Source organism: Orycteropus afer, unplaced genomic scaffold, assembly GCF_000298275.1.
Source record: "Orycteropus afer afer isolate SDZICR_OR568_19922 unplaced genomic scaffold, OryAfe1.0 scaffold00091, whole genome shotgun sequence".
NCBI lineage: Eukaryota > Metazoa > Chordata > Mammalia > Tubulidentata > Orycteropodidae > Orycteropus > Orycteropus afer.
In genome coordinates this window covers 7,903,621-7,904,880 of record NW_006921678.1, presented here as the reverse complement: position 1 = coordinate 7,904,880, position 1,260 = coordinate 7,903,621, and positions in this window count along the sequence as shown.

Here is a 1,260-nt window from a genome sequence, read left to right as displayed (position 1 = left end):
ATTTCTCAAGCTGAAAGAACTGAACAAAAAATTTAAGCCTTGAGTTGCAATATTGAAAGATTCTATGGGAAAAGTATTGAATGATGCAGGAAACATCAAAGAAGAAGGAAGGAATACACAGAGTCACTGTACCAAAAAGAACTGGTCAATCTTCATCCATTTCAGCAGGTGGCATATGTTCAAGAGCTAATGTTATTGAAGGAAGAAGTCAAAGCTGCACTGAAGTAAGTGGCAAAGAACAAGGGTCCAGGAATTGACAGAGTACCCACTGAGATGTTTGAACGAAAGGATGCCTTGCTGGAGGCACTCACTTGGTTATGCCAAGAGATTTGGAAGACAGGTACCTGGCCAACTGACTGGAAGAGATCCATATTTGTGCCAATTCCAAAGAAAGATGATCCCACAGAATATGGAAATTATGAAACAATATAATTAATATTGCATGCAAGCAAAATCTTACTGAAGATAATTCAAAAACGGTTCCAGCAGTATATTGACAGAGAAATTCCAGAGGTGCAGGCTAGATTCAGAAGAGGACGTGGAACAAGAAATATCATTTCTGATGTCAGATGGATCTTGGCTCAAAACAAAGAATACCAGAAAGATGTTTACTTCTGTTTTATTGACTACAGAGAAACATTTGATTGTGTGGATCATAATAAATTGTGGATAACATTGAGAAAATTGGGAATTTCAGAAGACTTAATCATACTCATGAGGAACCTCTACATAGACCAGGAGGCTGTCATTTGAACATAACAAAGAGACACTGTATGGTTTAAAATCAAGAAGGGAGTGCGTCAAGATTGTATCCTTTCACCATACTTATTCAATCTATACGCTGAGCAAATAATCCCAGAAACTGTACGATATGAAGAAGAATGTGGCATCAGGATTGGAAGAAGGCTCATTAACAACCTGTGATATTCTGACAACACAACTTTGCTTGCTGAATGTGAAGATGACTTGAAGCACTTAGGGATGAAGTGAATGTGAAGATGACTTGAAGCACTTAGGGATGAAGATTGAAGAATATAGTCTGCAGTATGGATTACACATGAATACAAAGAAATTAAAATTCTCACAATTGGACCTATAAGTAGCATCATGATAAAAGGAGAAAAGGTCGAAGTTGTGAAAGACTTCATAGTGCTTGGCTTTGAAATAGAGGCCAATGGAAGCAGCAGTCAAGACCTCTGACAACATATAGCACTGGGTAAATTGGCTGTAAAAGACCTCTTTCAAGTGCTGAGGAACAAA